This window comes from Pipistrellus kuhlii, unplaced genomic scaffold (assembly GCF_014108245.1).
Source record: "Pipistrellus kuhlii isolate mPipKuh1 unplaced genomic scaffold, mPipKuh1.p scaffold_m20_p_4, whole genome shotgun sequence".
Lineage (NCBI taxonomy): Eukaryota > Metazoa > Chordata > Mammalia > Chiroptera > Vespertilionidae > Pipistrellus > Pipistrellus kuhlii.
The window spans coordinates 74,431,841-74,455,194 of NW_023425540.1; positions in this window are offsets into that span (position 1 = coordinate 74,431,841).

Genomic DNA, 23,354 nt, shown 5'->3' on the forward strand with positions numbered 1-23,354 from the left:
GCTCTATCTCAGACAAAACAGTTTCAGTGAACCTGTTTTGTCAGTTTTGTCACACACACAGTTCCTTATGGGAAGAGCTCTGGATGAAGACAGTTGGGATCTCATTCCAGTCTTGTCTCTGCATGAGTGAGTTTGGAGGCATCTCCTTCCTACTGCCTCTCAATTTCCTCACCTTGAGTTAGCCTCAAGCAGGGACATTTGGAAATGAGTGAGGAGGCTTTTGGGGAAGCCCCTACAACTTTAGGGAAAGGAAAAAAGAACCCTAAGGACATTTACTGGGATGGAGCCAAGAATGCTAACTGTCCAGCATTATGTAATGAAAGATTGTCCTGCCTCAAATGCTAATAGTGCCCAGGTTCAGAAACACTTGGTCCATGGACCCCTGGTCTCACTATCTCAGACAAAACAGGTTCACAGCTTCTGTGTATTCCTCAAAGACTGAGCAGAAATAACAGCCAGGAGAGAACATGGTATCTTACCAGGCCAAGGCATCACAGTACAGATCCCTTTGGTTGTCTGCCAGAAGACAGTTCTAGCATGTCAGCAGGGCTGAATCATCTGGGAATGGCTAAAGGCATTTCCCCAAACCTGAAAAGGATACATAAATTGATTGCTTCTGCCAGACAGCTGACGGCATCTTAATCTACATGTAATTGCCTCTTCCTGGCCAAACACCTGAACAGCCAGAGGTAACTCTTCCAATCTGACAATGGATTTGTATAAGAAACCCTACCCTTTGATGTGTATATCTCTACCTTACCTTAGGACAATTTGTGTTAATAAAGAGCAAGGGGTACTGAGACAAGGAGAACTTGGTTCCTTTAAATAAGTCTTCTCTGACTCCCTATAATGCCTTTAAAAATTATGTTTCATCTCTGGACTCTTATTTAATTTTCACACAGCACCTTCTCCATGTTCCCAAACTCTTCTAGATGCCAGATTAAGTGTGTGTGTGTGTGTGTGTGTGTGTGTGTGTGTGTGTGAGTGCGCATATAAAGGGAACTGTATATATGCATGACCTACTCCATAGTGTCAGACTGACACCCCAAGCACTTTGTGAGCAGCCAGACTACACATGTGAAACAATGAAAGTTTCTCTTCTCTATGTAGAACTAGTTTAAATTACAACCAGGAACATGTCAAGGTGCTCAGATTAACTACATGAGTGATCTTGAGAGAGAACCTGCCATATTAAATGCAGGGACCTTACTTGGAGATGTTCAATATTTAATATGTCCTGAACACCCTTTAGATGCTACCAAACCTATTAACTCAGCCAACAGAAATGTCAGTGATGGACCAAAGGGAGCGTCCCAGGAAATAGTTCCTTTACCACTAGCGCTTTTTAAGGCCAAACTCAGCTCAGAGGTGGGCTCTTTACTGAATAGGTCTGCTGTGTCAAAGTTACACCTGACTCGTGATTTTTTAATACAAATGATTTCAAGTCAATGTAGCCTCTGCATAACTCTCCAATTAAAGTACTGGATATTCTCCAAAGTGGCAAATTTCCTACTGGTTTTAAAAGGATGATATTGAATTATTGCTAATATAGCCATAAATTTGTTATTTGTGTAAGTAAAATGGAGCTAATGTGTAGATAAAATTGAACTTTAAAGTGAAATATTGTTAAAACAAAACGGTTAATGTATTTAGACACATTATTGAACAGGTAAATTGGGCAACTGATCGGAATATATAATTTTAATTGGTCTCCATGAATCAAAATCAATATTGAAAATTGTACTGCATATCAGAATCCTATTCATATCTTCCTTCTACTAATATTTGTATTATTTTTGGCATGAACCCCAGGCCCTGTCTTATGGGTGGGTATTGGTCCTAGTGGGCCAGGAGGGAGAGAGTGGATCAGATCACTCTCTGTTCTCATACACAGCTGCTAATCAATCCTGAAATCTAGGAGGATCCTTCTCTGTCTTCCCAAAATGAACCTTTCAAAGATGTAGTGCAAAACCTGAGTGCCAACCTTACCTTGTGCCAACTTCAGCCTTGGGAGGGGAATTATGAACTCTGGCTGTGGACTAGAATCAGCAGGACTCTTCATGAAAAGGCTTTCAGTTTCTATTAATGAATGGAAAGCAGAGGGCGGAAATAGAAGCATCCCTTTTTATCCTTCCACAATCCTGAGCTCTGAAATTCTGTGGGTGCTCAGTCCTATTAGGTTAGACATCACCCAAGAGTCTTTGGGTATGTCTGGGTCCCTCGGGTGCTGTGCATTCCTGACATTGCCAGGATAACACCATGCACTGAATGGATTAGATTAGGGCTTGGCAAACCACAGCCTGTAACACCAAAGCCAGCCCACCATCTGTTTCTGTACAAGTTAAGAAGGGTGTTTACATTTTCAATGGTTGAAAGAAATCAAAAGAATAATAATATTTTATGAGACGTGAAATAATATGAATTCAAATTTCAGTGTCCATAAATAAAGTTTTATGGGAACATAGCCACACCCATTGGTTTATATATTGTTTGTGGCTGCGATCTTGACATTATGGCAGAGTGGAGTGGTTGCAACAGAGACCATATGGCCCATACGCCTAAAATATTTACTGTCTAGTCCTTTACAGAAAGTGTTTGTCCACCCTTGCTTAGACTATCTGCTGTCCACACAGGCCCAGAGCTGGGAATCAGGGGATGGGTGGAAGAGGAATAGATACTTTAACAAGATCAAGATTGGATAGGGAGAAAGGGAAAAATCAATGCTGTGTAGGAAATCAATGGTGTTCACTACACTTGAGCAAGTCATCTAATTTCTCTGAGACTCATTTTCTCCATTTACAGATGTGGGGTACAGCAGATATGTTTTTGGGGAACTGGTAAGAAGCCAGGAGAAGGTATGTAGATATGACTGGCTGACATTTGAATGAGTGGGGGAATGAATGAGTGAATGAGTGAATGGATAAGGGATGGTGAAAGGTGAGGTTGGGAGGTGAGCTGGCCCATGTCATACCAAGGAGTCTGGCTTTATTCTGAAGACATATGAGGGCCTTTGAAGTGTTTTAAGCAGGAATAACAAGATGACATTTGCATTGGAGAGAGAGAACATGACATTTTGTGGGTGGTTAGAGCAGAAAGGTCATTTGGTCAGAGAGTAAAAGGAATGAAATGCTGTCTGAAAGGGGGCAGAGAAACAGACTGGAAAAATCATCAAACTGCTTCCTCTTAACCCTTCCTCCAGGAGAGGAGGCAAGGACAGCTCTAGGGGATGAGCTGTGGGATTGCATTACTGAAGTGCACTCAGAATAACTCTACTACAACAGGCACCTGGTCAGAAAGCTGAGTGTCAGCAGTGGTCCTTGGCTGGAAGGTGACGGGAAGAGCATGGCACACTGGTCACTTCATGAGAGACAGCAGAGAACTCCCTCTCAGAGGCCATGGGTCCTCATCCTGACCCCACCACTAACTTGCTGTGTAGCCTTGACCAAATGGATCCACCTTTCGGTTTTGTTTCATCACCTGCAAAATTGCCTAGAAAGAGAACTTTCACCAGTGAGGTAATTTCTTTGGAAACATTAATGAAATAGCAGGGACAGATTCAGGTTTTGAGGGACCCGAAGTTGAAACAGTTGGAGATCTCTCTCTTTAAAGAATATTAGGCAAAATTAGATGAGAAAGTATAATTTTATAAGGAGACAAGAAATCTAACAAATTACATATTTTAAAGTGCTGAAAAACACTACAAACATTATAAAATCCAGAAAAAAATAAAAAATGTAATTATTAATAGACTCCTTAACAAATTCTTATAAAAATTTTCCATATTTTTGGCTGCATATCTTCATGTGACCACACTTTTATTACATTCTCTAAAGAGAGGATAAAAAGAGATGAAAACTTGTTTTTAATTATTGATAATTGGACTGCAGGGAACATGTGACCGCCCCTCGCAGCTGCACTTGCTGTTTGCAGTCTCCCTACTGGGCTGTGACCTGCCAACACACGGATTCTAATGTATTCTATTTGGCATGACTCCCATCAGACAATATACACGTGGGGTAACTGTGTGCACTGAATCACTGAGAGAATTCCTAACATGAGAGGATTTACATTTTTGACAGGACATCAATGAGAGCTGAGTTCTCTGCTTATACCACTGCTTGGCCCATGTAAGAAATTCTTGCACACATGCGTTTCATACCTTGTTCTTGCTCAACTGCCCACATGATTCTGAAGCTGTGTCAGGGTCCCCGGAGGCTGACAGTACATGGTGGGGTTATTCCTGAGAGCCTGCATGGGTAGAGCAAGTGACTGTAAACCATGAGTGCATGTATCATCGGGCCTAAGTCAAGTATGTCTCCGCTGTGCTGTTGAAAGACCCAGTTATTCAACAAATTATATCGAGACAAATGACCATCCCTCCTGCAGGAGAAGTAATATTATTTCCCTAGCCCAGCGTTTTTCAACCGCTGTGTGCCGCGAGATGTTGCCTGATGTGCCGTAGGTGCAGACGAGACAAGAATTTTATAATTTTTCACTATTTTGTTTACTTAATATTTCATAATAAAGTAATTATAAAATACTTTCTTTGTGTTTATTTGATTCCTATTCAAGAGAATTACTTTATATATAGTCAATATAGGCATAGAGTTAAATTTTTTAACATTTTCTAATGGTGGTGTGCCTCGTGATTTTTTTCATGAAACAAGTGTGCCTTTGCCCAAAAAAGGTTGAAAAACACTGCCCTAGCCCATGTAAATAATCCCAACACATACCTTAAAGTTTATGTAAAGTCCTACACTTAGAACACCTGGGGAATCTATTTATGACATTGGAGTAGGGGAGGATACCTTAGATCAGATGGCAAAGGGAAACATCATAAAAGGACACAATAATAAAATGGGCTTCATCCAAATTTTAAGTGTCTGTGATAATAGGTACCGTAAAAACTACTACTATTTTTGGAACAGTCTCTTTAACAGTGTTTCAAGTGTTTTGCACATATTATCTCACTTAATCATATAACAAAACAATGTAATAAAGAGTATTATTATTATTAGCTCCATTTTAAAGATGAGGAAACTGAGGCCCAGAGAAATCAAATAATTTTCCCAATGCCACGAGGCTAGTTCATAAGTGACTGAGCGAAATTAAGAGTCAACGTAGTATCTAACTTTGGTGCTGTGTCATTTGTAATAAAATGAAAAGACATGCCACAGACTAAGAGAAGATCCTTGCCATTTATGAAACCATCAAAAGATTAACATTCAGAATATACCCAGAACTCCCACAGAGTAATTAGAAAAGACAAACAGCTTCATAGAAAGTGACTCAGAGACCAAAACAGACTATTCCTGGAAGAGGATGCCAGAAATGCCAAGACACACGTGGAAAGACGTTTAACATGAGCAAGAACAGGGGAGATGTAAATTAGAACAAGACGGGGATCCCACCTCACACCCAGCACATGTGCAAAAGCTGGGAAGTCTGGTAACAACAAATACTGGGGAGGATGTAGGGACAAGGATTTCTCCCGAGAGTCTAGAATGATACTGTCACTTCCAAGAGCAATGGACATGGAAGTTAAAGATATAGTCTTAGGGATGCAGAAATTTCAAGTCCATTTCATTCTAATAGCAACCATCACACTTGTTCAGAAGGAGGAATGTACAAAGTTCTCTACTGTGTTGTTTTAATTACAGAACATGGATATGATATTACCCTTGCTCAGTTAGGAAATGGAAAGGAAGCTGTGGTTTAGGCAAGTAATACCAGACAGCAATTAAAAGGAATGAATTATGTTGGTATGTATTAAACCGGATAAAGCCTATAATTATAAATTTGAATAAAATCAGGCTGCAAAAGTATATATATATATATATATATATATATATATATATACACACACACACAAAATTTAGTATCATTGTTCTACAATTTTAAAACTCACAAAGCACTATGTTTTAGACATTTTATTGTGAAATGTACATTAAAAAAAAACGCATACCTACATATAGTTCTATTGTTATAAAGTGAAACCAAACAGCCAGCACCTCAAGAACCCCGTGAATTCTTGTCTAATACAATCTACCTGTTCACCCCCATACAGGAAAGCATTAGCTGTGGATGGGTGTCTGGGTTGCTTCCAGTTTTAGACAGCGTGGTGAAAGTATATCTATAGAAGTTAGGCTTTAGAAGTTAGGCTAAGACAGTTACTATTTTTGAGGGGAGGGAGATTCAAGCATGTCTTATTGTCACAGATTAATGTTTTAGAGAAAAAAAAAACTGAATTAAGCATGGAAAAATGTTAACTCCTGTTTAAATTTTGTGGTGAGCACAGTGCTGTTACGTCATCTTCTGCACTTTCCTATCTGTTGAAATTACTTAAAATTTTAAAAAGAAAAAGCAATTGTGAAGTGCTTGAAGTGTGAGGCATTCTCTGCCCCCTTCCTGGCTCCTGGGACAGAGTGCCATCTTTGATTCCAGATGTGCAGAATGAATAGCTCTTATGTAGAGCCTGCACACCTGTGGGGATCAGCACACCTGTGGGGGTCAGCACACCTGGCTGCCATTTCTCCAATCTCCATTCTATTAAGCTGCATGAATGAGTCCCCACGGGGCACTCACTGGCTCCCTGCTGTCCTGTGGCATCTTGGTTGTCATCATCCTGTGTTTGGATTCTCCCCTCACCTGTGAGGGAATAGACTTATCATGGCTTCAGATATGTAGCTGGCTATACAACACCTGAGCATAATGACCCTGGGCTGTCCCCCTGCTCCACCAGGGATAGGTGGGGGCTGCAGCTTAGCCAAGTCTCTCTGATGGCTTGCCAGGTGGTGCTGGACACCAGCAGAGGTAAAGAGGAAAGGTTATGACTTCGGTTCATAAGGAGGGTGGTGCAGGATTTACCTTGATTCAGTCAGGTGCTTCTTTAAACTTGGTTGGAACATGACCAGAAGGAATCTTCCCAACAGCATCCCACTTTTGCCTGTAACTGTACCTCAGATAGGTTCCTCCATTAGAGAGCTATTCCTTTGAGTTAAGCCATGAGAGTCCTGAGCAGAAAATTCACTCTTAAGAGTGGGAGGTGGAGAAGGCGTGATCACTGTTCAGTGCTTCATCTGAGCCAGGTACTTTGCATATAGCTTTGCATTTAACCTTCTGCATTTTACAGATAAGAACATCTCTGTCTTGCTCACAGCCAGACTCATAGAAAGTGATAGGGCCAGAAATCCAAGCCAGGTCTGCTGCTGCTGAAATGCTCAAACCATATCACCTCCCAGTTATTTAGGATTCTATAGGATTCCAGTCCTATATGGTGAAAGGTACCTCCTTAAGGATGCTGACTAAAGCCCTCGTTTGAAACATGAGGCCTTAGAGAGGTGAAGTGACTTGTCCAAGGTCAAAGACAAGTTCACGCTAGATGTGGGATTAAGTATTCTGACCTTAACTACAGATGTCCTGAAGTTACACCAGGGTGTCTGTCACTCAGTATATCTGGAGGGGGGTAGGGTTTAGGGTGGGGCTCCCTACTTATACCCTAATGAGAAGAGCACTGGCCAATGAGTCAGAAATCTCTCTCTCCTTTGCCTTAGGTACTTTCTGCCCCTACATCCCAAAGCCCATTACTTATTCCTATGACTCGTAACGTGGGTACTTTGACTTATTCAATCCCAAAGCAGTAGGATTCTGACTGTCATTTGTATGGAGGTGATGATACTTACCCAACAGACCTGCTGTGGGAATCCAGTGAGATGAGTTTTGGAAAGTGATTTGGAAGCAACAAAGTACTGAGCAAATGCCACTGATTGTTCTTCTTACTTGGTCACAACTGTTGAGTTGCTGGAATAGTTTGAGTTTCATTCCTTTCCCCAAGCTGAACTCCAATGGTACAAACAAAAGATTTTTGCAAGAATGAGAGGATAAAGCAAAGGTCATCAAAGTGATCCCTCAGCACCTTTCATCTCTTTAACACTTTTTGTTTCATAAGGCATGTTAACATGCGTTATTAACCTAGAACTGCTGAGCAGAGCTGGTGCTTTCAATATGTAAGGGACTTCTTCAATCGAGAGCAGCAGGAGACTTTAAGTGGTGGTTTATACTTCCCAATAGGGAGCAAATAATGGGAATCTAGAATTGATTTTCCAATGAAACAGCTGGAAATGGATGGTGACTGGCCTGGAGAATGTTGAAGGCCAGAGGCTGACTTGATTTGCTTGTGAAGTTTGGTGAAGGGAAAGGTTAGCTGATTTGGGGAACTGTCTATCCTGAATGAATCACAGATGTTTGTGTTTGCCAGGACTGACTTACAGTTTGGTGCTATGTGGCTGGGAGACAGTGATTATTTTGGACCAAGTTTCTCCTTGTATGGACTGGGAGAAGGAAGCAGGCCCTTTATCTGCTCACCATCTCATGTGGGTAGAAGGCCTAAGATCCGAGGTGATAATGAGTGGGGAGACCAAGAGTGGCTTTTGGGAGGATAAATTCTTTGTGTACTTGAGGAAAAGTAACAGATGCTGCTTCAATGTCCAGAATCCTGCTCTTCCATAAAGCTTTCCTGCCCAACCAGGTTAGATTGAACTTACCCTTCTCTCAACTGGAGGATCCCAATTCAGTAGCTAACTGAAAGCAATCACAGACTTTTAGTAAATATTCATAATTTAGATTCGGCACAATAGGTACCAATTGCACATGGTATAAATTCCAACACTTCAGCCTACCATTAAAAGCTCTCTACAATGTGACATATATTTGACTTGCTAGTCTTACCTCTTAACATTGACATTCCTGACCCCTCCATTCTCTCCAAATCGGTGTAATCATTGCTTTTCAAATTTGCTATTCTTCAGTTTGGATCTTTCCTCTGTCCATCAAAATTTAATTCTCATTCCAGCTCCTATCTCAACCCCTCCTATGGTTCTTTCCCGACCTCCCCAGTACAAATCAATCTGTTCTTCTTCTCAAAACCTATGGTCTTAAAGGGCCAATGAAACTTTTTTAGGGTGATAGAAATGTTTTCTATCTTGATTGTGGTGCTGGTTACACAACTGCATGTAATTGTCAAAATATATCAAATATACTTTATATAGGTGAATTGTATTACAGTAATTATATCAATAAATCTGGGAAAATAGCTATAATGATGATGTCTTCTACTGCTGGACTCCTAGAACACATTTGCCTTGTGCTGGGACCTCTTTTTTCTTACACGTGCTGCTGGGAAGCCAAGAAACAGAGACATCTGGAGTGTGGATTTGGACAACAAAACTGAGAAGTCTTCTGGGAGAAAAAACAGACAGGGTCACTTGTATGGTCCAACACACATAGATCGAGCTGTGAAATGGAAAGTTGACAGGTGGTGTAAAAAACAGAAAACAAATTGCGGAGAAAGGCTGTAAGTATTTGACCCGAGGGGAGAATGAGTCTGTTTCTGTGAGTGACACTCAATGGGGTCTGCTGCTCAGAGAGGAAAGTGGTGCCCCATGAGAGCAGAATGGATACTTCTCGAACCTTTCTACTTTGGCTGTCCCAGCAATGTCGTCCCACATTCAGCTGACCTGTTCGTCCAGCTGACATGCAGAGGCCTTGAGAACAAGAAATGTATGTTAGCCTCTGTCTCCGGCACATTATGAAAGCCATTGAGGCCTCTCTGACACAGGAGATGCTCACCCAGTTTCCCAAAGCTCCATGATCAAATGTGCCACCAAAAAGATGGCAGTTTCCTCAAGAAGCAGTGAACAGCCTAACAACAACAACACTCTAACAGAATTCTAAATCTAGTTAAACTTGAGAAGTCACCAATAAATATTGAACTGATCAAATGAAAATTTAGTCTTAGAGTGCTTGATTTAATAAAAACTAGGGAATGATTTCCATTGGGTTGTTAAAAAAAGGGGGGGGGGGAGAAAGAGGAGAGTTAAAGAGTTAATTAAAGGTTTTCTATACCCAAGTTTACCAAATCCAGTTGGGTGATATCCTTGGGTGATATCTATTCTTTACCAGGATTGTCATGACACCCTTAAAATAGGATCAAAACAAAATAGATGCTAATTAACATATGATTTTTTTTACATTCTTAGACTGTTTCTAATAATTAAGAATTGATTTTTTTATTAAAGTAATGCATGCACCTAATTTTTAAAAATCAAATAGTACTGAAGGGCTTATAAGAAGCAACAGCGCTCTGCGGGGCTTTATCCTCCCCAGTCTTGCTTTCTGGAGGTGATCACTGTCTATCCTTTTACTCTCCTAGCTATTTCTTCCAGTATTTATCTCCATATTTATGAGTAATATGTGTAGCAGGACGATAAATTGATTTTTGCTTTGGCCTCAGGATTGTAGCTATAGCCTGAAAGCTGAAAATAATAGGTGCTAAGAACCTTCACAGTCCAAAGAGAATTGACAAATGACAAGATTAATCTCCTAAAAACCTGTGGCAGAAATAATAGGAATATGTAATACTCATCCCAGGCCCTGTTCTAAATGTCTTATATTCATTTGCTCATTTGACTGTTGTAGTAACCCTATGAAGTCCTTCTATTTTACAGGCGAGGTAACTAAGGATTAGAAGCGTTCAGTAATTCCGGCTAGTGGCAGAAATAGGGTTCTATCTCAGGTCATCTGGCTCTTAACCATTACATGATGCTGCCTCTTGGTGGTCTGGCTACCATCACCCATCCTTTGCATCAGCCTCAATGCAGCAAACACCAGAAACTCTGGAAGGATTTTATCATCAGTGTCTCCCCTCTTTACCTTCCTTTGCTCATTTCCCATTGTAGTTGTAAGCCAAGAAATGAGGAGAGTATGTGCCAGGTGGAGACTGAGGGTATTTACAAGGAGGAGAGGCTGGCCTCTCATTCCCCTGACGGATGTCTCTCTGCAGCAGACTGGCTGATTGCCCTTGGTGTCTATTTCAGCAGGGAGGAAAGGATGAGAGCCAGATAGAGTAGGGTCTTGACAGGGATGCTGGCTTTTTTGCAGACTGTAGGGACACAGGGGAAGTTAGTTAAGCTTGAGCCTTCCTGTTGGCACTCTGCTGGAAGGGACAGTAAAAGCAAGAGGTCATGGTGTAAAGTTGGGTGGGATCAGAAAAGGTAAAACTGGTGGTGGAAAGACTCTTGGGGGCCCTTCACCAAACCCTTTCAAGATTCTTACCACATGGTTTGACCACGAAGACCAGCCAGTGTTTGCTAGGAGTAACAGTAGCAGTGTCAGTAAACATGACAATGTTTACTATTGTATTTTACTCTGGTTCCCATTTCCTGACCAAAATGAAGGGGTGTGAAATTGTGAAATTGTCTACACGCCTCCTCCAGGCCCTGAGTTCCTTGACAGGGGCTCAGCCAGAGATGGAAGAGAAGGAGAGCTTTCAACGGGATGTAAGACTGAAGTTTTAAAGTAAGGGAAAGTGAGTTTCACGTTTCACACCTTTCTTAAAATGATCAGAAAGCTATGGGGTCTGGCTGAGAGGTTAAGTGAAGGGAAAATGAAATTCAATATAGCACAAGTGAAGGTAGAGATCAGAGGAGAGAATAAAATGGTCTCATGTTTACACTCTTATCTCAGACCGAGAGTACGCAGTACTCAGAATAGCAGGTGGTTGCTTACCTGAATACGTGTTTTTACTGCTTCTTATTGATTTGAGTTTCTTTTTTTTTTTTTTTTTACTGTTGTTGTTGTTAAAAGATGAATTATGGTTCCTTCTTACACACAAACCTTTCCCTCTCTATCATATCAATTCAGCTCTATGTTTAGAAAAATCAAGCAAAATATTTGTATTATTGTGGCTGTCTGAATATTGCACATCAGTGGGCCATACTTTTACAATGGTTACATTTCCTTTCTAGAAAATGTGAAGGAGTAAATATTTATTTTTTACTTACATTGTTTTCTATGTACATCTTCAAATTTTATCATCAGACCTATCCATTTCCTATATATGGTTATTTTACCCACAAACGTCCACACATATAGAATCTTCTTTCAATTTCTTTCCCTCTAGTGTTATTTTTCCTGAATGTCCAGTCTATAGTGTCTGTTCTTTGAATCTGCTACACAGCTATTATCCTGAAACTTTTCTTGGTCAATTTCCTCTTTTGGATTAGTTTTTCTAGATCCAAGTCTTTCTTTATATTTGTCTTTCTTAAGTGGCTGTCCCTCCCTCCTCACCTACCCCCTCTTTTTCCTTTTCTTCTTCCCTCCCTCTCTTCCTTCCCCTTTCTGTCTCTTGTCATTGCATATCTGAAAATGTCTTCAGTATAGTTTCATACCTTTTACTCATATGAATGGGTCTGATGTTTCTATTATTACTTCTTGATAAACAGGGACACTGAGGCCAAAGAAGTTAAATAATGTTCACACACATTATATAAATGACATAGTTCATTGATAAGGCTAGAGCTACAACCAAACTCTCTCAAGTCTGAATCTCACGCTCTTTCTCCAACAACCGTAGAATTCTAGATCTAAGTGAAACCAAAGTAGTGATGCTAACCAATTTTTATAAATTTGTACAAAAGTTCAATGGGACCAATTTCAGGGGGAAGGCAGGGTGGGTGTCTGGGGAGAGATTAACTAAAAAACGTATATGCATATATGCATAACCTGTGGACACAGACAAAAGTGTGGTGAAGGCCTGGGGGTGGGGGTCTGAGGGAGGGATCAATGGAGAAAAAATGTGGACATCTGTAATACTTTCAACAATAAAGTAAATTTAAAAAAAATTATGAAAAGGTAAATATCACATGATCTCACTCATATGTGGAATCTAATGAACCAAATAAACGGATGATCAAAAATAGACCCAAAGATATAGAAGCATGAACAGACTGTTGAACCTCAAACTGAAGGCAGGGGAGAGTGGGTGGGAAGAGATCAACCAATGAACTTGTATGCATATATGCATAACCTGTGGACACAGACAATAGGGTGGTGAGGGCTTTGGCGGAGGGTGGGAATGGGAGTGGTTGGGAGTAGGTTAATGAGGGGAAAAAGAAGAACCTATGTAATACTTTCAACAATAAAGATTTAAAAAAATTCAAGAAGCTCTCTTATCCCAAATAAACAGGCAAATGTAAATACATATGGAATGAAATGGTAAAGCAAATTATGTTTTGGTTGTTTTTTTGTTTGTTTGTTTTTTGTTTTGAAAAAATAAACATGTTTTTTGGGAGAGGACTTATGTCGCAGAAGCACTGGAAACCTGTGGGACTTTAACTCATTTTCAACAGAGACCATCCTCCAAATAAACCTGCTGACCCCTTACATGCCTCTCCCCCCATCAGTGATTTCCCATCTAACAGGGCATCTTGGAGCTTCCTTGGCACAGCTGGCTATAGGTAGCACACTCCTGTTGGTTTAAACTCACTCTGGGGGGAGTCCTGCTCAGCAAGCAGGGGAAGTTCCAGGCCTTGTCACAGTGTGTGCTGTCATCCCTAATGGGGAAATAATCAGCTCCCACCTTCCCTGTCTCTCCTGATTAGAATCACTGGTGCCCTCCACGTGGGAGGCCAGACTAAGTGTGTTCCTGAGCCAGCCCTGATCAGGGCTAAGATGATCGGCAGCTTCGGCCCTCCCAGAGGAGAGGTGCCCGAAATTATTCTTGCTGTCTGTTGTTTCCTGTCCTTCTGGTGCTGATGCTTGACTTGCTCAGAAATAAGTGAGGGTTCTTCCTCTCTGCACTGAAGTTTCAGTTAACTATGGGGACTGGAGCTCTGAATTATGCCTTCCTCGCCTTAGACTGCCTCCTGCTCTCAGGGGAATGAAACCTCACACCTCTTGCTTCTACATCCTAACTGGATCTCACTGGGACTGTCTTTTGTACTTATAAGATAAACTTTCCAGCCTTCTGGTTTGAATCCCTTTGTGTAGGCTCTGCATGAGCCACCCTGGAGCTCAGCACTCCCTTTGTGCTTATGTGTATTGGATAATCCAGCCAGGACTGCCCTTAGACCTGGGCAAGTGGCTTCTGTCTGGATCACACACTTTAGAGAGTAGCATCAGGGCTATCCTCTTGCCAGGCCCTCTTTATGGGGCAAGAAATCCACCTGGTCACCGCGGTGTGTCCACCTGGACCCCTTACCCTCACCTCTAGACCATGTGTCAAATACCTGAGATGCAAGAATTCTTTGGTCCAATAGTCATGATTCTGCTTCTAGGGCCTTGGCAAGCCTCTCCCCCTGTGCTGCCAGGGCACACACAATTCTCGTCAAAGGGTAGACACGAAGCCATGGGGTAGCTCTTGGTGTGTGGTGTGGAAGGGGTTTGGATATGAGGGAATGTGCAAGGCCTCTTTCAAAGCAGGATATAACCTGAAATGGGGTTGACGGTGAGAAATCCCACAATGTCACACTCAGCACAGAACTTAGAGACGTGCAAGAATTCTACATTCTGACTTGGCCTTTCAGTATATTCTAAAGGTCAATTTGTCAAGGAAAAAATATATAATAGAACATATTTTACTGAGAAGTTTGTTAGCTTACTTACAATATTAATATTTCTCTGTGTGGCCGAAACCGGTTTGGCTCAATGGATAGAGCGTCGGCTTGGGGACTGAAGGGACCCGGATTCGATTCCGGTCAAGGGCATGTACCTTGGTTGAGGGCATATCCCCAGTAGGGGGTGTGCAAGAGGCAGCTGATCGATGACTCTCTCTCATCGATGTTTCTAACTCTGTATCTCTCTCCCTTCCTCTCTGTACAAAATCAATAAAATATATATTTAAAGAAATATATATTTCTCTGTGTGGTTTGCCAGCCTCTGTTCATACTCTTATCCTGGACCTCACAGAAGTCAGAGGTGGGTCTGGGCTCAGCCCCTGTCCCATCTAGTCCCAACTTCCTCACTATCACTTGCTTATTTTCTTGCAACGCCATGTTTCATACTCAGGTTGAGCCAAAGTGTGACATAAATATGCTTCAGCATTATAAGAGGTAGAGGGAAGCAAGGAGATAAGTTTGGAGGAATTAGAATATGCTAATAAAAATAACAGGACTTTGGAAACCAGTACACCTAAATCTCAGCTCAGCTTGCGAGTAATTTGACTTCTTCAAGCCCTAATTTCCTTATTGGATACATGAGGGAATTTTTTTATTATTTATTTATTTATTTATTTATTTATTTATTTATTTATTTTTTTTACCTCAAAGTGGATAAGGATGAAACAAAATGTGAGAGACCAATGCCTTGCATGGGCCTGGTCCAAAATTAACAATCAGTAACAAACCTTTCTCTTTTGCTAATTTTGGAAGGTTTTATTTTCCTTGAACAGGATGGACTAACACTCACTCGTTAGTTTTCGGCACATTGCCTAGAGAAGGCGTTAGCAATGAGAACCTGATGTCTGTTCCAAAAGCAATCCTTCCTGGCCTGTCCAGTCTGTTCTTGGACACCTTCCCTTGCTACCCCTATCTCCCAAGTTCAGTCTTCCCACCAGGTTTGAGATCTTGCTTTTTCAGCCACATGGATTGTTCTATCTTGCATCACCATTGTTTGATATAATTATCCAAGACTTTGTTTTCATTCCCTTTGCCAAGAGCTTTCCCCATAATAAGTTCTGGAATAAATATTCTAATGTATCCAGGTTGACCTCTCCCCCTCCCATGCTCTGAATCTCATGACAGGTCTATGTATGGACACCATCCATGATTCAATTAGGGCTGTGAATAAGGCCGCCATGTCCCATTTCCTCCGGAAATAGAAGGCAGAAGGTAGGATAATCACCTACATCCAGAAAACTAGGAGAGGGAAACAATGTCCTCTGTAATGCCCTGACGAGGAAGTAGGACATCCGTGCCCAGCAATCTGCCAGGTCAGCTAATCTGTAACTCCTCCAATTTTTCATCGTAATTTGGTTTTCAATGGGCTTTTTGGCAGAATTGAATTTTTTTTTAAATTCTAGCTTGTGTTAGTTCAACTAAAAAAGAATAAATTTTAGCCTATAAATAAAGCCTAAACCAAGCTCTCAGATGGAACCTGACTGAATATATGTAAATGATATGTAAAAAGGTGAACATTTGGCAGAGAGAGAATCTGGAACAGCTGGACTACGACCTTCTCAGTAGGACATCATCTCATAAACTATGGCCTAATAATGGCACTCCATTGACCAGCTGCCCAAGGAGAAGCCAGGAGCCATCCTTGCCTTGTCTTTCCTGTGCCTTCCACAATCATTAAATCCTATACTCCTACCTCATTGATATTCCTCAGCTCCAAACACCTCTTTTAATTTCACTGCCACTATTTTTTGACAGGCTACTCCCCACCCCCCAGCCTTCTAATTCTCCTGCTGCCTCCAATTCAGAGAGAAACTTTCATGGCTCCAAGGTGTAAGGTTAGAAGGATGGCTCCAAGGCTGGACAGAAGGGCTGTTTTCAGGGATTGGTCAGAACACAGAAGTCAGAGAGTGGCCAGATATCCCAGGTGCTCCCAACAACATGGGGGGGGGGGGGGGGGGCGGGGAGAGGGGTGGTAGCTGGAGATGAACTTCAGGTGTGAACCGAAGGAACAAATAGGTTCTAAAATGGAGAAGTCGTGGGATCATATTGAGAACCAATGACTTATTTTAGGTCAAGGAACAAGTTTTTATTTATTTATTTATTTATTTATTTATTTTATTTCTCACATTATCAGAGAAACTTTCTCTGATAAAAAAGGTAAGCTAGCTGGGCTGTGTGGGCTCAGGAAATGAGTTACAGAAGCAAAAGAAGGGCTCTTGGAGCTTAGGAAAAAGAAAGCAGAGAGAATGTGCCTGGGGAAGAAGAGGGGTAAAGGCATGAACTTGTTCCAGAGACAGAGAGAGAGAGAGAGAGAGAGAGAGAGAGAGAGAGAGAGAGAGAACAAAGAACAGATTTTTAAACAAAGGTTTGAGTGCAGTTAGTGTATCTGGGCAATAATGAAGGACAGAAATGCCGGTACCTGTGTACATAAGCCCATTACACAGTTCTCAAGTTTCTCAATTTGAATTTGTCATCTGTTTCCTGCATGACCCTGGCTATTGCAGACTGGGTTGGGTGAGCACTTAGGAAGTGCTGGTCCTCAGGTTTGGGAGTTTAAAATCTAGAGCAGAATGCAATACCATCTGCCAGGACAAAGGCTGAAGGAAGTAGGGGAAGTTTGCAGATTCTGGGACCTGGTGGATTGGACTTTAGAATCAAAATCTGGACCTTTGAAGGCTCCTTACGACATTTATTTCCAAACTGTTGCTGGGGGGAGGGAGGGGTGGAGAGAGCATTTATGACCTTGCAGGTCAAACATAGCCCCAAATTCCTAACCCTTGTACTTCAGGTTGTGCATGGATAAAAGGTGAGGGGCTTCCTGCAGGAGTCTCACATGGTGGCCTTAGACAAGTCACAATCAGGAAGCTAGAGCTACACATTGGTGATGAGGACCAAGAGCCGCCATTGCACCATGCTCAAAACTGCTCACCAAAGCAGCCTCTGGAGAAGTTGCCATGGCACCTAAGAAGGGGCCAGCCGTTGTCTCCAAGAAGGCCTGGTAGGCTCAGGTTCAATGTGACACCTGGGTAAGGTGTGGGACTGAGCATTGGCTGCCTCTTAGTTACTCTCTTCCCTTCTCTGCTCTGCTCTGTGCCCCAGAAGCCTGACCTATTTGGACCATAGCAAGAGGCTTCCTCTCTGTAATTTTTGGATGAGCTCAGCTCATGGGAGGAGGGAGAGAGGACTCAAAGTTTAATATCCTGACTTTCTTCCTGCAAAGTTTTGGGGCCTGGCTACAACCTCCTTCCCCCAGTGAAATGCCACAGCTCAGGCAATCAGTGTGGCCCTGGTAAATTCTCCGTCCTCTTACCAACAGGTCTAGAGTTGGTAACAGCTTATAATTTTGTTAATGGCTCCTTTTATTATACTTTTCTCCAATTACCCAGTCTGAACTAGCCATATAGAATTAGCGCCCCTGTGAGTGGACTGTATATTACAGTCAGGATCGGTGTCAGAGGGAAATTGGGGTGGATCCAGGAGACAGACAGGAACTCAGAGGAGAGCCAGCCTGCCTGACCAGCCGCGCTTGGCAGGGAAGATGAGGAGGTTGCAATTTGAAGGCATTAAAGGCTCAGTGCCTTCCAGAAATTCAGACTTGGGGTGGGGGCAGCATACCATATTCAAACCTCACTTTCTAGAGGGGCAGACGGTCCTAATGCACCGCCAGGCTGGGCCCTGTGACTCAGGGCAACCTCCAGGGAAGGGCTGAAGGAGTAGGTACACACAGCTCCTCTTTGGTTTTCCTTACAACCAGGGGCCTAGGAAGCTGTCACAGAGCACAGGGAAACCACAGCGTGGAAGTCAACAGATGAGCATTGATCAAACATCATCATATGTCAGGTGCTTTATCTGCATTCTCATTTATTCTTCATAACTACTCTTGTAGCTGTTTTTGTCACCCCCATTTTATGGATAAGGACCACAAGGTTTAAGAAGGTCTGATAAAGTCTCCTGAATCACACAGACAGGAACCTTTGCAGGATTCACACTCGTGCTCTTTCCACTGTATATATACCCACTCACTCCTCCCCATACAGGAGGGCCTCCCGGCAGGCTGTGCAGATAACCCTGTTGAATGTTGTTCTCAACGCCCCCCACCCCCACCATCTGATCAGTCTCCACTAATGTTGATCTGAAGGGTAATTTTCTTGTCAACTCTATAATTAATGGGCGGCACACTACAGTGGCCCTCTATTATTCTGCTTCTTGAAGATATATTTCAAAATGAATAGCTGTTTAACCAATCACTTGGCAGACGTATTACCCTTAGGTGTTTCTGTCAGTCAGCGTTTCCACACTTGGACACTGAAGCAGGCAGAATCAATTTGGGTATCTGCTCTGGGAAAGGGAAATAAGCCGCAAATGAGAAACTCTTGGAATATCAGAACTTGTCTCCTATTAGCACTGACCGGCCTGGGGATTGCCCTTGCAGGCTCCTTGGCCCTGCACTCCAGCACACCCGCATTGTCTGCCACTTTCAATAAAGCAGGAAGAGGCCTTTTGTGGTGGCTTTGAGATAATGTCTGGTGCAGCCTAGGTGTCTGTTCCTTTTCAGCATCAGAGCATTTATTTTGTTGTTCCATTCACAAAGGCTCAAGGCAGTAGTTTTACAAGAGTTTCAACACCTCTGATAGCATAGGAACGAGAGATGAGGAGGTCATGCGTTTATGCAAAAATAAAATTCTGTTGTATCCAAGGGATGCTTCAGAGGTGCCTTTTATGAAAAAAGCATTTTATCAGATGCTTACTAATGCTGGGAGTTTTCAAAAGCTCTTGGAAGACATGGTAAATTCTTGGAACTAACCAGCCTGCTTAGCCTGGCCTCTTGCCCTGCCCAACAGTGGATGAAAAGACAGAGATACTTGTAGTGCCCAGTCCTTGTCCTACCCTGGAGGTCACCTGCCGAGGGCCCAGACCTGTTCATGGCCTCCTGCATCTCTGCCTGAGGGGGTTCTCCAGCTATGAAACTGCTCAGCTCTGGGGCTCAGGGACAAGTTGGAAGTGCCAGGAGTCAGCTCCCTGGCAGTGACCCTCTACCTATAAATGACAGAAGTTGGCGAATAAATACTCCAACGTCCTCACCCCTCGGTGGGAAAGTTATGAAGTGAATCCATATGGTTTTCCTAAAGGCTCCCATAGCATTCAGCCTCAATTGCCCACAGCAGAAAGACACTGATTGACAGCCCCATTTTGCTTATGTGAAAGCAGAGGCTCCAAAAAGATTAATGGCCTTTCTTTCACACTCCATTCACACAGAGTGGATGTGTCTTGCCTCACTCCTCCTGGCCCACTTTTATATCAGTTGTTGCTGCCAAAAGCCAGCTTCACATAGATCCGACAGCAAGCTGTATTATGTGGACCATGAATCGCTCCCTTTCTGTTTCAGATTTTCTTAGGGGCCATGTGGTGGGACACTGGTGGGAACCCTCCCAGGATCTAACTGGTGGGAACCCTCCCAGGATCTAACATGCACATGTTCTCAACTGTTGAGGGATTATTGCCTTGTCCATGGGAGATAAGGAGCTCTTTGGTGTGTAAATATTTTCTTTTCTGCCCCATTGGTGGACATGCTACATGACTAAGAGCATCTCAGAAGGACCAAGGCCCAGATGTGCTCTGAAGTGACCAGCTCATGAGCATACCTCCATATCTGCTTTCCCTGTCTCCCACTCTTCTCAGTTATTTTCTTCTGAGTCCCTTTAAAACCAAACCAAACCAAACCAAACCCTGCCTGAGCACAGTCTCCATTTTACATTGTGCTTCACAACTAAGGGGGGAGTGTAGGCTACAACAGTCAACACCAGACAATTCCCTAGAAAGCAGATCCCGAGGATAGGACTTAGAAACCAGACATCTCACTATCAATCAGATGGCAACCTGGGCACCACTGCTGGGTAAGTAGGGTGTTGGTAACCCCTGGCCTGCAGAAGTCCCGTGATGACCAATATTCTCACTGACAGTGAGAGGGGTTGTGAATAGAAGGCAAAAGCATTGCTTACCGTAAACAGAGGAATTTGACAGGTGTAGGGCAATGGTCATTGTGAAGCTTCTGGAGTTGGCTGACTTCTGTTAGCACCTTTAGAAGCCTGGAAGAAATAAGAGGCTCAGGTCAGCCAGCATGTACTTAGGCACACTGTGCACATCAGGAATCCTCCATGGAAGCATCTCAGGAGCCCTCCCTCCCTCTCAGCTGCAGGACAAACTGCTGGAAATTAGGCTCAGAATTCCATATGAAGAATAGAGTTAGAAAAAAGATAGAACACACAGCTTGATAGGCATCTTATGCCAAAATTAAGGCTTTACAAAGGAAATGTCAGGACCCTGAGGTCAGGGGTGGGATATTTGTTGGATGGCCTGAGAATCTTGAAAGCCAGATTCCCCTGCCAGAGTGCAAGAAATGTTCTCTCCCTTGACTGAGAAGAGCAATTTCTCCTTGCCAGGAGGTCACCTTGGAAGATGATGTTTGTTCACTCATGATCCATCTCTCCATCCCTTCATTGCTTCCGGAGCAAGAACTAGGGTCAGACTACAGCAGGGCAAACAGCCACCCATGCTCTGGAAGGAAATGGAATACCCAAAGGATTTGGCAAATAGGTGCTGAGACGCATCATGAGGGAACCTGGAGGGGTTTGAGCAGGTGTGGTGGTGGAGGCTGGGTAGGAGATGAGATATACAGCTGGACATGGGAGAGTTTATGGTAATGGAACACTTTGCCATAACTGAGGACTGATGTTCTGGAAAGGTCAATTGGATCCAGTCCTGATACGTGCTGGGAGGGCTCCTGGAAGCTTCCACACAACGATGGCTCACAGTAAACAAGGTGGAGTTTACTAGCATGGTTTTCACAGAGTAATGAGTTAGTGAAAGGTTAAGAGAGGTGGGAATGTTAAACGATTTAAAACATGAAATCAGAAAATTCAGCTCCTTACTAAAAATCCTCTCCCATCTCACTCCCTTCACTAAAGAGTAAGAAAGGTGCTAATGTGGGGAGCACCAAATTCTTGGAGAGGTCTCCTGGGGCTGGAATTAGGGGATGTTGCCTGGAGCTGAGCTCCTTTTTATTAACAGGGATAAGAGGAACTGCAAAGGCAAGGTGGTGGCATTTAGCTGTCAAGACAAGGCCAAATAGTTTGTATAATGGGCAGCAAGGCTGAAAGGGCAACCACTGTTCTGGGTCTTCAGGGATTTATGGCAATAGCCATGAAATTCTTAGGGACAAGATATACAGGAAGTTGTCTAAGATATTATTTAATTTGTATAACCACAAAAATGAACATAAAAAATGGTAGCTGCTGACCAGAAACCTGCTATCTACTCTAAGAAGAGTGATGATGTCTCCCTCAATTTCCAGGATGAAGCCAGACACTTCACTGATTTAAGAAGTCCCCTCAGAGGATGACTCTGAGATATTATCACAGACATGTAGACCACATATATTCCCCATTTTTCTCCCAAAAGGACCTTTAGTCAGAATAACTGCACTCGGGATAAGGAAATAGCCAGACCTGTCAAGGGCTGTGAGATACCGAGTCTGACCTGACACTGGTAATGGGGATCTGAATTGTCAATATGATCCTTTGCCTAGTATGGCAGTTTATGGAGCCAGGTGTCACTAAGAAGGAGTTGATGATGCAAGTGTGTTGACCCCCATTGCATTCCCCCAGCTCATCAACAAAAATTATTTGAATTAGGGTATATGACAGTGCGTTGCTATAACTTTAACCAAGGAATAGCACTATGTGCAATTGCTATGTTAGATGTGATATGTTTACTGGGACAGGTCAACAGAGCATCTGGCACTTGGTATGTGGTACCTGATCGGCAAGAGTACTCTTCAATCCCTATCATGAAGGAAGAACAAAAGCTGGTAAATTTTACATAGGAAGCACAGAAATACATACAAGATCTCACTCTATGTTTACTCTCCTCCTCTCTGTAACAACATGGTCCACAGGAACATGGCTCATCTTGACATTTCATACATCACAGTGGTCCACAGGATCGATGACATCATGCAAATTTGATTTGATGAATGTAAAATATCAAATACTTTGGATGTGCTAGTATAATATGTGCTGCCAGAAGATGGGAGATACAGCCTCTGGAAATTCAGCATTATGCTACATTAGTTAAATATTTATGAATTCAGTGATCTGAAGCATAAAAAGCCCAAGTTATGGAACAATATGACTCCTACCTTAAGGAAAAGGCACTGTGCCTGGTGCCTTTTTGAATTTTGGAGGCATCACATACTGCACTTAAGAGCCCTGCTATAAATGAGCCTCTGTCCCATTTATAGAATAACTTGTAAGTCTCCAACTTTGAGCGGAGCCAAGAGAAAGGGTGAGCTCAGCAGCAGACCTAGGCTTTGATGAAAGCTATCTTGCTGTTAAGACCATCTGTCCCAGCAGGTTTAACAGGACTGGAGGTGCCCACACATCCTCATAGGTGAGTCATGGTGCAGACTCCTGGGATTCCAAAGCATTCTGAAGCAAGGCGTGCCTTCTGGGGCAGAGAACTGCTTGCTGTTTGAAATTCATCTCCTGGCACATTGTTGTGCCTCAGTAGAGACTGAACAACCATGTGACATCATGTGACTATGAGAACAAAATTGCCCATCATTAGTTAGGTATTATCCAATATACTTGAGTCATAAGGTTGGCTAGGCACAGCAACAATTTATTGTGTGATGGAAATGGAATATTTAGAATTGGATCTGAACAAATCCTGAGGGCACAAATAGGAAACATGAACAGATGGCCCAGACTTTCATGTTAACTATTATTCTTTGACTAATGCCTCCCTTTAAACTATGCTTATGGCTTCATGGATGTTCCATCTGATCAACTGACAGAGGATAAATTTAGACATGGTGTTGTGGGGTCGAATCCTGGGTTCAAA